The 13964-nt window shown below is 40.3% G+C and overlaps 1 protein-coding gene across 1 annotated transcript in view; it reads right to left on the reverse strand.

The window, feature by feature from the left end:
• Positions 1–13964, reverse strand: part of para (sodium voltage-gated channel paralytic) — a 386365-nt gene that overhangs the window by 335432 nt on the left and 36969 nt on the right. The window contains exon 2 of the mRNA XM_083141023.1: positions 617–675. The gene's annotated coding sequence lies outside the window, so the exon portion shown is untranslated. The remainder of the gene's footprint in view (positions 1–616; positions 676–13964) is intronic.

Genomic DNA, 13964 nt, shown 5'->3' on the forward strand with positions numbered 1-13964 from the left:
AAACAGCATAAGAATAAAAAGTGAAAACTTAACTTTGCGCCAGCGAAAAATATTTATAAGTCCAATGGGGAAAATGCAAATATAAAAAGGTATGTTAAGAGACCTTGAAATCAATGAGGAAAATTCGTATAAGAAACATGCACATAACTTCATTTGCTTATTTGTAGTAAATTTTGGCCATTGCAATACCTTCTTCATTTCTTAATGATATATTTCCCCTACATTTTGCCTCCTAAATGTTGTAGTGGTAACGTAAGCAAGGAGTCATACGGGCCTCCCCGATGGCGCAATGGTAGCGTCGTCGCCTTGTATTCAAGGGGTCTCGGGTTCGATACCAGGTGGAGGCACATAGTGGTTCGGATACCACTTTAAACTGTAGGTTCAGTCCCGATTATCCTTACTATGCACAAAGTGGATGTGAAACATCAAATCAATGAATCCATCAAGGGGTCATACCTGGTAGAGGCAGATAGTGGTTTGTATCCCAATGGACCTGCCTGTGCATAAAGTGGACTTAAAACAAAATCTCAATTCCTCCCTTCTTTTTTTATACAATTTCAAATTACTTTGCCTCCTAAAGTTTCATGCAGATACCATGCACTTAAATTTCACTTACCTTGTTCATAGCCTTCTGTGAATGCTCATGATGATTGGCTTAGTAGAACTCAGCGGTTTCTAAAAAGAGAAACCTTAGGTATTAGGAGAGTTAGAATATAACAGGTTCAACTTTGAATAAACTTTTAACTACTAAATCAGAGAGGAGTATAATGGAAATTCCCCAGATGATCAAAAAATCGTAATACTGTACCTCTCATTCATGAGTTACACTTACCTTTGTAGAAGGCAGGAAATACAAAAGAATGCGTTTACTTCAGCACAATGTATTTCCAGCTACAGGAGATGTAAGTAGAAGGCTGTAAGAAGGAAGTAGGAGGAGTCTGGTTTTGAGGGATGAAAGTTCGGTCTTGGACTGGATTATTTGTATTCATGTCCAGATATTATTAGAATGATTAAATCAAGAATACTTAGGTGGGCAGGCCATGTGGCACGAATGAGAGAGGAAATAAAAGTTTACAGTACTCTTGTTGAGAAACCTGATGGTAAGATATCTGTAGGAAGGGCAAGAAGAACATGGAGGGATAATGTTGAGATGGATCTAAAGGAAATTGGTAAGGATGGAAATATTGGATTGATGTTGTTCAGGATAGGGACAGGTGGAAGGCTTGTGATGCAGCAACCATAAAGCTTCGGGTTTAAGAAGGCTAGAGTGATGAGGCTCTAAAGAGATGAGGGTTGTCTGAAATGGGCCATTTTGCTCTTTCATGCACTGAACAAGACAGTCCATCAAATCTATTTCTTTATACATCTGAAATAAAAAGTCTTAACTGACATTGAATATTGATGGAGAAGACATATAAATCCCTTGAGGGATTTGGTAATGGGAAGACAGTGCAATTAAATGTAATTAAATTGTCAGGATTATTACATTTTTGTCTTTAAAGAAGCAACATTGAACAATAATTCTGTTCGCAGCCATTTGCCCCCGTGGTTTGCGTGCTCGACTCCCGACTGGATCAATGAACGAGGCCGGAAAGCTCGTCCGCCCTGCCATCTGCCGGTGTCTTCGGAACTTACTTTCCCTCGTATTTAATTGGCGGATACTTTTCATTATTCTACTCGCGATTAGCTTTATTTATTTATCTCTCTTCTTTTACATCCAGGAAGAAATGCAAATGAGCACTTGTGGGGAGTTGTTCCACCCTGGCGCTTCGAGAGCCAGTGCTTTGCAAAGGTCACGGAGGTTACGTAGAATTTGCATTTTGCGTCATATTTCTGCCTCCCTAGGTCAAAGTAATAATGGGAACAAATGATGAACTGAAAAAATGGATTTGTAAATTATCCTACATATCCTAACCACCTAACCCATCTCAACCCATCCCAACATCACTAATCTAACGTATCCTGACCTGACGCGACCCGACCTAACCTCAACTCACGTCCTCATTTCAATCCTGACTTCCGTCCTCATTTCAGTTCTGACTTACTTCTTCGTTTCGGCCATGAATTACGTCGTGACTTCAGTCACGACTTCAGTCCTCTATTGAGTCCTCACTTCGATCCTGAATTCAGTCTTCACTTTCACATCCTGAATTCAATCCTCACTTCGGTCCTGACTTACTTCCTCACTTACTTCTTTCCTTACTCTCTAACGCTGCCACAACCTATATTAAGAACATCTATGCTTCAAAAACGTAAAACCCTGAATCTTTCATGTACTAAATAGGCACTACTAATGCTAGAAGAAATTACAGAATAGAAATTCCAGTTCAAAATAAATTTTAATTGCCCCTCTATGCGTGTTGAGTCCACTACTCCCCACGAAATATCACACAATATCTCTCCTAGTTTCATCTTAATACACTTTTAACGTTGAACTAAAGTTAGGTTAATGGCAGGAGTGGCTCATGAGGTCATCCACTGGAAGCGTGGATTCATCGTAGCCAAAAATCTCCTGATTCGTCTTCGCCGACGGGTTTTGCTAACAGAAGCTCATTACAATTTGTCAACTTTCTAGCGACAGAAGCACAAGAAACGAGGATTAACTTTCTTTGCATACTCCTAAGCTCCAACAAAACCTGTCTTGAATGTTGATGCAATGATCGGAAGTTTAGACTTGCTCATAACTTCGGGTAGGGATTTAGCTGCATCGCTTGCTCCCTCTTTCTTCCTCTGCCTTCTCTGTTGATATATTAAGAGTACGTGGTCTTCCTTAGGGAGCTTTCAGACCGAAGCGACAAGCATCAGGGTCCCCCTTCAATCTAAAACAAAACTGCACATGCGCGAACACAGACCGAAGCGAAACAATGCACGGTATTGAGAAAACATCAGAGTCCGAGCTACAAGCAAGCGACACGTGCAGCTTGTCCTGTCACTTCGGTTCGAAAGTTTGAATATATGTCTGAGGGTCGGATATCAAAAGAAAAGTGTCGCTTGTCGCGTCGGTCTGATATCCCTTTAAGGGAGATTTCACACTGAAGCGACACGCGACAGGTGTCGTTTGGGAAGTAGCCAATCAGCTGTGGATCCAATTTACTGTGGGTTCTTTATGTGGTGTGGTGGTTGCTGTTGGTAGGTCTCATCATGTCGGGCTTTGTCTAAAAGTGAGCGTCGGTCCCTTTATTTGAAGTCTGAGTCAGAGTTGTCTAATATTTAAAATGGCATGTTGGGTTAAATTACTCGCATATCTACATGTCCTTCCCAAAACTCGCAGTAATGGACCATTTTGTTTATCATTCTTGCTGGAGTCGCTGGCTTCGCATCGGAAGATCCAGACTATCTTGATTGTTACGATGTTCTATCTTTCCTGCGGTTTTATATCTTTCTTTCTGAAAATCTTTCATAAGGAAAGACGTCGTTGACGGCAATGACAGAGACATCGACTGCAACGAAAATGGCGACCACGACGGCGACTGCAATGATGACGACGACAACAGCATACGATGGCGACAGTGGGTTGCAACGACCATTGCGCGAATTAACGGAGGGATGCCGGAGATTTTCCTCCCAAAAAAACATTATATCACCGTCATAAGAAAATTATTTTTATCAATGCCAGGAATGTGTTTATCCCCCTGAAAGAAAATGGAATTGAATTCACACAGTGTACCATTTCATAACTATCTATCATAAACAATTTTTTGCGTCCTTTAATGGTCGAGTCATCAACGATTTTCCTACCAAAAAGATGCAACCTTGCGTATTAAAGAAAAACACACCGTTCTGCAACTGACCAACCTCACCGATCCAAGACACATTAAGCTGTTTTCCACTCAGCGGCATTAATCATCTAGGGGTGCTGAGGGGGTGCGGAAAGAATTTTACGGGGTGCGATGCTGAAAATATAGAAAACATGAAAAACGCATGCAACCTTTCAAAACTGGGGGAACAAGGTGCCAAAAATCGGGGAGGGGAGCAAGGATAGTTTAGTTTTCCTTGGTAGATAAGGTTTATCATAGTGCAGGGGGACAATAGCAAACAGCGGGGGGCAACTGCATCCCTAATCGCCGTTACTGATCAACATAAATTAATGACTAAAATAAAATTATATGTGCGAAATATATAACTTTAGATTGACATCCATTTTCCAGGGATACCGTGCCCCCCTTGCCCTCCCCCTGGACGTCCATCATGATATGTATTAAGTCTTATACTCCAAGAAAGTGGTCGTACAGTCAACGTTCAGATACACGTTGCAGTCTTTTTAAGTATGCAGTGAAATACAAAATGAAATTATCCTTGCCTTTAAAAACACAATTTTTTAACCTTTTCAGTGTAACCAATGGAGGTACAAAATACAAGTACATAATACATAATATGTACCTTCCGTCTGCCACTTCAGGACAAAACGCAAAGTGGACAGCAACTTCGTCTTCGTTGAAATCCCTTCCGTCGCACTAACCCCAACAACCAACTTTCTTCGTGAGCATTGGGCCTCTTCCTAACAGTTTTTGAAAAGGCCTGAAATGATACGTTTACAAGATATGTTACCTGGAACAAATACATAGAACGTATTAACAAGAAAACTATACCCTTACAACTCGCATTGCATTAAATAATTTCCTGAGCACGACCTGGTGACACCTTGAAAGCAGTTGATATTTTGTCTCCAGTGCGAGGAGAAACAATTGGGCGGAAAATATACCGTTTATCAACAATGAAGAAAGAAAAAGAAAACAACATAACCCATACTAAGCTACAGGCAATTATTGAAAAGCAAACAGACCACTTGAATAAACGAGAGAAGAAACAATTATTGGCAGCAATACTGACGAAAGAAAAACGGCCGCTGATCTTTATTGAGGCTGCCACCAGTACAGTAAAGTATGTATATCGGAACCTCTTTCAAGTGTTTTCAGTGGAACGTAGGGGGTGCTGAAGGGGGTGTGGAAGAAAATTAAGCATCCCCCTTGCGCCCCCTGGCGCCACCCTTGTTTCCACTTCAAGACACAGTGCTGATATTTTGCACCTAAGTGTTCACAAGAAATTTGTAGGTAGGTGAGATGGACATTAAAGTTGAACTTGGTAAGAGAAACTTGACCATGTGTCAGGCGCGTCGTGATAATGTTCACATGAGCCCATGAACACTCGTGTATATGTCTTAAATTACGTACATATTAAAAGCACACACACATACGTATATTTATTCGAAAAATACTATGCTTGATGTACGAGTATATACGCACAATTTACTCTGACACGACTTCATTCACGTTTGATAACTTCTCTAGATAGTTGGTAACACTGACTCCCACTGTGTTCAACGGAGGGGTTGAACACAATTGCTGTGCGTGTTGCATAGAGCTGCCAGATAAGGGGCTGTTGGCCACTATACCCCGAAGATGTTCATTTCGCTGTGCGAACACTGATGCAAGCGGAAATACTTCTTACATTCGGCACCAGAGTGCAGCATATACAAGGCATGTCTAGGGGAACTCGAAAATGTCTGAGCTACATAGTTGAAAACTTTAGCGAGAATTCGCTAAACCTGGCGGATTTTAAGGGGGAGAAGGAAAATTTCCCCTAAGTCCTTCTTGTATTACTTCAAATATAGCGTGAATTTGAGGGGAAATTGTTTAAAATAAATTGAACTTGTTATTCTCACATTTTCAAATTGAAGATGAAGTTTCAAGGGAGAGGAGTAAATCTGCATTCAGTACAAAACATTATTGTGAACACTCGTGTGTAAACCGTACGCGACGCCACTGCCAAGTGTTCGGTGTCACTATTTCGATAGCTCTTCTTGTGTCTGAGTTGGGGTTTTCTTAGAGTGTAAATAGAACCTAAGATTTAATGAACTAAGTTAGAACCTAGGTATTTAGAACAGCGAGACAATACTAAGTGATAACATATCAAAATTTGCATAAATCACAAAAACTACCTCCAGAAATGAAATCACAAATACGGCACTGAGTGGGCGTCCCCCTCCCCCCAAAACAAAAAGCTTAATTCGTTCAGTGGCAACGACTACAGCGACGAGGCAATCGTGCAATTGAGGAAGCATGTGTATATGACGTCTGAGATTTGCTGTTAACGAAATATTTCAAAAGTGAAGTAATGAGAATAACAGCGTTTGCCGTCAAATTCTATTGTTGCCCCGGGCGCAGAAATCTCTAAGCCACGATTCAGTCCCCGCTGGATGTGTATGAACCCGTCTTGCTTACCTCCTGACGTACGATTGTTTCTCAAACAAAACACTAGTTTGCCTGTTTCCCTCTTTAGCGGGCAGAACTAGTTTCGAGGAGACTATAACTGTAACGCAGAAATCTCTTTTTCTAAGAGGCCTTTCATCTCCGAGGGCTCGCTCTCAAAGGGTTTCCCTTCCGCCTCCTCACTTCTCAAAGACAAGCATTAAGCCCTCTTCCGAGGATGAGACGCTGCACCGTCTCTCTTTCTCCAAGACACTCGAAGCCTTTCTTCTCGCAATGCACGTCTCCCTGACTCTTGGCTGGGAAAATCCAAGCATAAGTAAGTCTTAAGGAATCTGTACGAGGTGTCCCTGCATCAAGCATCTCTCTATTCTCCTGAAAACATTACATCGTAAAGTCCAAAGTAACTCTGTCCAGGTCATTTTATTATGATTTTAAGGTCATTTTAGGTTGTCGACTTCTGAACATATATATTAACATCAGTTGTCTGTCTCACAAATAATAGCTCACGTGCCTGGCCACTGGCGTATCAAGTGGGTGGAAAGGGCAGCATTTGCCCCCTCAACCATTGACAAATTAGTTATGAAACATTCTGTTTAATGGCAAAAGTTTTAATGCCACTTCATTGATTTCGACTGCTCATTTTATGCCAATTTTTGCTAGGTGGGCAGGCCATGTGGCACGAATGGCAGAGGAAAGAAGTGTTTACAGGATTCTAGACGAATATGGAGGGATGACGTTGAGATGGACCGAAAGTAAATCGGTAAGACAGGGACAGATGGAAGGCTTGTGTTGCTGCAGTCATAAACCTTCGAGTTTAAGAAGGTTATAGAGTTAGTTAGTTAGTTAGTTAGTGTTACTGGTTGTGCTATCTTATTGTTATCCCCCATGGGAAAAGTGTGGGTACACCCTCGACCCCCGCACTACCAAATTCCGGAATTTAATTGCGTCCTTTGATATTTTCTTCTTGTGCCATGGTGTGTGAAATTTACATCCTTCAAATTTTGAAATGAGGAATCAAGGAAAAACTCATATATGCATAAAATAATATAGGATCGTTTTTAAAAACGCACTATTATCACTCCTTTTCGAAATAGAAAATTCCAGCAATGTGTTACCAGAATATAAGCCTACAAGTAACAGAAGAAAAGTTAAGAATAATAATTTAAATAAATATTACAGTGTGCAGAAGGTTCTCATTAGAAAAAAGTAATTTAAATTATCCAACTTGAAAAAAATAACATCGTTATAAACTATGTACCTAGGTATTACACATTTTATTAGTAATATTTACCAAGAAGAACTTTCAATGGCGTCTTCTAGGCATGGTGCCCTGGTCTGCACACCCATAGGCTACCCCTCGCTACGGACCTGCCTTTTACAACTTCGACAATCCAAGCCACGGAATTTTTTGCACGCACGGAGACTACGAAAATATATCCTCAATCGTGCATTGTCTCGTATTCATCGAACGTGCTGTAATTGTAAATCCTTTTGTCGTTTTAGAAGAAAAGTTGTGAGCCCCTGCTCGTAGGAATGAGAGTTTCCCGTCCGCCCCCGCTTGACCTTAGGAATCGATCTATTCGAGGTCATTCCGTCCTCACTCGCTGGCTCAAAGACAAGTTGCCCAGGCGTTTCTTGTTGATGCGGGTGGGGAAGCGACACAAGAATACGTGGCGTGTTCATTAAAACCCTTCAAGAACAAAAACATAAAATATAACAAAAAATTTATATTAGCAACTCTCTATGGGAGAAAGTAGTCCAAGGTAAGAGATTCAACATCTTTTGAATGGAAATTGCAATCAGTCACGTGATTCATAATTCATGTAGCAGTAGCACATATTGATTTGTCGGATGCTTGCAATTGTTTCGTCTAATATTCATTCAATTTTTCATAAAACCGAGTGCATGATCGTGGTTTGCGTCAGTCTCTTCTCTTCTAATCTCCGGCGCTGAATTCGCCAACCCTTCTCCCTTTATTTCCCTCTTAGCGCTTGATTGCGAGGTGATCAACTTGGATGACAGTTCAAGAGATGGGATCAATTAAACCTACATTTCATCGCGGAATTGGTTAAAGTAGACACAGTATTATTCAGGCAACGGAAAGCAACACTAAGGAATTTCACCAACATTAAATGAATAAAACAAATCACTCTCAAGATAATATGAATTGTTTTCCCATATCTGAAAGATATGCCCTTTCTAGATCCATCAACACAATACAGTTTTATTTCGTTTCTTTGAACGAATGCACACAGCGACGGACTGGAAGCGAAATTATATGTTATATATAGAGACGTGAAGTTTTCGTTTTAACGATAACACCGAAAAGTTGAGGAGAGCAAAATAAAGTGTTTAAAATGTATTTGGGCAGGTAGAGGAGGCAAGTTTTCGGTGTTTCGGAATCGCGAAATATCGCGAATTATGCCATTTTTCAGAATAACACCGAATTTGCATTTTAACGCGAAAACGCCGCGAAATATGCAATATAATCTGGGCTTAACACTTCTTCTGTTAAAAAGAACCACCAGAAGCGCTATGAGATTTGTCCATTTCTAGTCTCGCTAGTGAAAGTTCGATTCAAAAAAGTTTTTCATGCTTCATGTATTGCAGTTTGGCACAAAATTACTGACAGTGCTTTGACCTCGTCCTGAAATAGATTTCACTGCGGGGATCTTCTCAGGAGGGAAGTTTTGTAGGAACGGGAATATTTTCAGGGAGAAACGCCTGTTGTGTGGGGAGGGGCATAGGGGTGTGGGTATTTTGAGTTCTGAGAGGGATTTTTTGGCATTGTTAGGGAAAGTTCAGTCAGTCAGAATCACTGAAGCTGCATGGTTTGTGCAGTGTCTTTCATTTCCTTTTCCTTCTGTGGTGTACTTCGCAGCATCCCAAAGCCCGCAGTGAATGCATTAGTTTGCTTCTGAAAGACTTTATGCTTCAGATAGAACTTCATTATTTTGTAATCACTGAATTGCAAAGTAACATGGGAGCGGAAGGATTCCTTGATTAAGCGCAATGGAAGTGAGAGGCTGTTTCACGTCCACTTTATGCACATAAAGGCTAATCGGGACTGGACCTACAGTTTGTTGAATCGATCCACTGTGGTGCCTCAACCGGGTATTGATCCCGGGACCACTTGATTACAAGGCGGCGACACTACCACTACGCCATCTGGGAGGCCCGAGAACAAAAGTAATGTGAGTGTAACAAACCGGCATATCTGTCGTCGAAGGCTTCGAGAAGCTTAAAAGAAGGAAAGAAGACAAGGTGTATATCGCACTGTGGAAGCCTTTGTTAAAGCAATCAGGATTAGAGTGAATGGAGAAAAACTGCTATCTTTCTATTTAAAATGGTTGTTTTTTTTTTGGAAGTGTGGTGAGTGAATACTGTGAACATTTACTACGCACCATCTGTACGTGGAAAATTATCAATGTTATTGTAAATTGAAAAGTTAATTTAAGAAAACGATTTTTGAAAATTTTATTCTGTGAGAGTGAAAGATTTGAAATATGATAGTGTTCAAAGATTTGGGCGATATCCTTCAATAAACATTTCATTACCGATGAGATCAAATAGTTTCCTAAATGCAAGAAATTTGGTCATTTCTCACAAAAATTTGCCTTAATCTTTCAGAACTAAAGCAATGTGAAAATCTTAACCATAGAAGGAACAATAAAAAGGAATGTAAAAATAACACCGATTTTTAATTAATAACACCGAATATTGCTTTAAAATAACACCGAAATGCAGTAAAAAATAACCGCGAAATTTAGGGAAAAATAAAACGAAAACTTCACGCCCCTAGTTATAGTATATTGAGAATTTATGAACTGATTTTGGGGGAAATACATAGTCAATAAGTACGTCACAAACGTTTATTGAAAAACACCAAGTGAGATACTGACTTGAAAACCTTTTTTTATCTTTCAACATAATCTCCACCATCGCTTTATCACTTCCCCAAAACCTGCTGCATAAAAGTGTTTGGGCTGCTGCCCCAGCCACAGCCGCACCTCACGTTCTACATCTTCATCCGCGAAACGTTTGCCGTCACTGTGCGCACATTTTTCGGAAATTCGAATGCATCATGCTGTAGGCTAAACCATGAATATACCCTATTAATTACAGTGCTACGCTGTCTATCGTCACTCGCCTCTCAGCTCGAAGTTACACTCCTTGAGCACGGTCACCATTCTTAAACTGAGCTGCTTGTGCGTGCGTCTGCTATCTAGAAACTGCTAACTGGATATCATCACCTGGATTGTGCTGCCACCTAATGACACCTTTAGAAACTTCTCACTACTCGGCTAGGATTTTGATGACCTTAAAATTGCCAAAAAAATTACCTCTAAAAATGCATTTATGACCTAATACATGCAAAAAATGCCCTATAAACTTAGAAAAATGACCTAAAAAATCTGAAAGATTTGTAGAACAAATTTATAAACTACCAAGAGAAATTCAAATTACAATTTAACGTTACAGTATCTATCACATGTTCATTGCGTATGGTAGTACAAGTGAGAAAGTTAACTTTTTATCATCTTTTAGACTTTAAGTACTGGGTTGCAGTACACAACGAAAATCATATGCAAATTTTCAAAACTGAATGATTGTCGGTTGTCGGTCCTTGTACATGGAAAAACTTATCTCGACTTCAACCCGACACAAGAGGAGCGTACTTGAAATGAACAATATCACTTGCTGTTAAGTCACTTTAAATGCCATGGAGTGCAACTAAAGAGAAATTTTGAACAATAATCCGTTCGGCAACAATGTATTTACTGATAGAGAGGCAAATCAAATTCTTTGAGCTGATTTGTTACACAACAGCTTGTATCAAGAATACTGCACAGAATTTCTTTGTTTCTTCAAACAATCCTTCAGAACTGCGCTGAGGGCAATGAGACGAGAGTCGGGAACCTATCTCCTTCAAAGGGTTTACATTTGCATGTAAAATGCAACTTCTTTCACCAAAATGCAGAAAAATGCATAAGATGTCTTATAAAAGGCCAAAAAATTACTCAAACGGTTTAAAAAGGTATAAAAAATAGAATGCAAAAAATGCCCTAACAAAGGCATCCCAATTTATACACTTACGTGTAAAAAACGTTCCTACTTATACAACGTTTCTGCCTTACCAAAAAGAAGATGCATTTGCATCAAAACCCTAGCCCTAACATCAGCCATCCCACATCAATTTGTGACCTATTTACTGACTTCCCCTCGTTCATAGAGAAAATCTGTAATTTTCTCTTACAGAATACAAGACATACGACAGCTAAATTATAGTTGTGTCTTAAAAAGTTAATTATGATGCTGTAATAATTGGCACAAGGAAAAGATCAAAGAATGATTAAAATTAAAGCGTTCAAATTTGAAGAAATACCACGAGAAGCTAAATCAGCTGTAGCATGCGCGCGTATACTTCGTTTTTAATTGTATGCATTGCTTTTCCAATTACACTTCAAAATTAACATTTTTATTTATTTATTTATTTGTATCGGCCCGACTACAGCACCGTAGTCACAGGTAGGTAAGTAAAAGTAAAGTTCCCGTGCACGTTGCACCAAGCTATTAGGCATATACAGGAGGATGTGGGGATACGGTCCCACATATTCTATTGTTGGAGGTGATGTGATCAGCATCACGCTCCGGTTGTCTTTAGGCCCAGGATCGCCCTCAGGGGCCCATTTAGGATACCCCGCTCTATACGGGGACAAGGCTTGCCAAATTCCGACCTTACATTACCACCCCGGGAACCGAACCTGGGTCTCTTGCATGACAGTCAGGGCCCTACCGACTACATCACAGAGTAGATACTCGTATCAGAACTTGTATTGATTAATTTGGTGTTGTAAGTCCACTTTATGCACAGTAAGGCTAATCGGGACTGGACCTACGGAATCACTATGTGCCTCCACCGGGTATCGAACCCGGGACCCCTTGATTACAAGGCAACGACGTTACCGCTGCGCCATCGGGGAGGCTCTATCAGAACTCGGAACCCTGAATTTAAGATCAGGAGTCGACGCTTGGCCACTGAGGTGATATGACGTTAGTATCCAGTATTTCTCTACAGCTGCATCTGCCATGTACGAGATTAAACAGAGCATCATGGACCACCCTGTGGTCCAGTCTAATAGATTCTGTTCATCCACTCTTCTCCGCTCCTTCGCTCCCCGGTGTGTTTTATCTCTCTCTCGACCCAGTTCCTGTGTTGACTCCAGCGTGACATCACATCCGGTTCTATTATCTAATGGAGGCTTTCGCAGAACTCGGCTGCATATAAAATGATCGCGTAGCTCAAAGAATATGTATAATGTCTCTGTTTTTGCAATTCCTCAACTATTCTAAGACAAGATGTTGTGAGTACCGAGTTAGACTTTATATATTTCTCCCATTTAAGAGACTAGTTTTATTCCTATCTAAAGTGCTTACCAAATATTATGTGACCATTGGCAATTTCAGGTGTTTATACTATCTGAAACAAGCAAGATATATTGAAAATTAGTGGTCAGAAGTAGCGCGCTACTACTTGTAGCGTCGCTATTGTAGCTAGCTACAAAATTTGTAGCAGTAGCTGTAGCGACCCTACATTTTCAAAATTGTAACTGTAGCGGTAGCGAAGCTACAAAATTCGTGTAGTTGTAGCGAAAATTTCGCTACAGCTACATTTCATCTCTGCATTTTGAGGAAAATTTTGAATGTGGCAACAGCGTAAAAAAATCGACAATAATGCTTACTTTTCCAGGAGGTTTACAGACAGTGTATTACATGGAAATTCAGATAATCTACATTATAAATATCTTGATGCTGTAGATTGTGGCCGCGGTGACTCAGTCGGTAACGCGTCTGACTACCATGCCAAAGGTCCCGGGTTCGATCGATTCAAATCCGGGAACTTTTCTAACGATGGAAGCGGCCCCGGCGCCCACCCAGCGTCGAATAACATGGGTACCTGGGAAAAACCCTGGGGGTAAAGGCGGTCAGGGGCGTGATACTGATCACATCACCCCCACTCACTACCGGATCAAGAAAGTTTGGGGCGTTACCCCCACACCCCCTATACGCCTTCATGGCGTAGTGCTATGCACAGGGGAGCACTTTACTTTACTTTTTTTTATATTGTAGATTACCTAGGTATAGATATGTGATAATATATTTCATTAGTATCTAAATAATTGAAATATGCAGATAACTAACTGACATATATGAATATATTCCGGCTAACAGATACGTTTCTTTGAGTTGTATCGCTATTTTGGGGAGAAACATGTCTCGTTTGTTGCACCGCTGGAAAACAAAATGACTCGTTTACCTCACCCCCGGAACAAATCCTGTGGATATGAAAATGTAATTAATTACTGTGTAAAACACAACTTGCAGTGCAAAGACGAGTGATCCATTTTCCACTACAACGACTTTAAGGAATTGTGCCAGCAACCAATGGCTCAGTACGTTAACAGCATTGATAAGTGTCAGTGTATAAGGGTCTCACCAACAAGAAATTATTGTTTCAAGAATGATAGACATACACTTTCTGGAGTTACAGTTATTTTCATCATATTATTTGTTCACAGATTTTAAAATTTCAATACGTTTAGAACACTTGGGTTTGCACGTCAGTTTACTCATTATATGATATTGTAAAAACTACGCACAAGTTATTGACTTTCTTGCAGAAACGACAATTTTCTTTAGTTAATGTGCAGTTGCCATAATTATGTATTTCGTTAATCATGACAATAAGAATAA

This window comes from Lepisma saccharinum, chromosome 19 (assembly GCF_977018435.1).
Source record: "Lepisma saccharinum chromosome 19, izLepSacc3.1, whole genome shotgun sequence".
Taxonomy (NCBI): Eukaryota; Metazoa; Arthropoda; class Insecta; order Zygentoma; family Lepismatidae; genus Lepisma; species Lepisma saccharinum.